We start from the raw sequence: 500 nt of genomic DNA on the forward strand, positions 1-500 counted from the left end.
TGTGTGCACGTTTTGTAATAATAACATGGTTATCGTAGATTAGCTGGGCTAACCGTTAGCTGTTAACGTTAGCCGTTAGCGGTGTCTGTAATAATCATAGACTGTATAAAAATAAGGTATTAACTCAATAAACAGTCCGCGAATAAAATATTTTTTCCAGCGGATATCTTAGTTACAACATGATTGAGCTAGCAAAGCAGTTTTGTGTTGCTATGTGTGGTATTTATTCAGTTATGGGAAATCACGATGTCTAGAAAGCAGCAGTGGCTGCAGCTGACAGGGACAGTTAGCAAAGCTAACATCAGAACGTCATCTGTTAAAAGCCTCCCGTTGTCGGATACGACATGAAACTACTCCAGTTAGCTCAATCATGTTGTAACTCAGACATCCGCTGGAAAAAATTCACGTTGACGAGATGGCGTTTTGGGTGGACCGGTTGCTATGGACGCGGAGCTTGCTGTTTCTGTAGGTACACATTTCCTGGGGACACCTGCACGTCT

The sequence above is a fragment of the Epinephelus moara genome, chromosome 5 (assembly GCF_006386435.1).
Source record: "Epinephelus moara isolate mb chromosome 5, YSFRI_EMoa_1.0, whole genome shotgun sequence".
In the NCBI taxonomy this organism is placed as follows: domain Eukaryota; kingdom Metazoa; phylum Chordata; class Actinopteri; order Perciformes; family Serranidae; genus Epinephelus; species Epinephelus moara.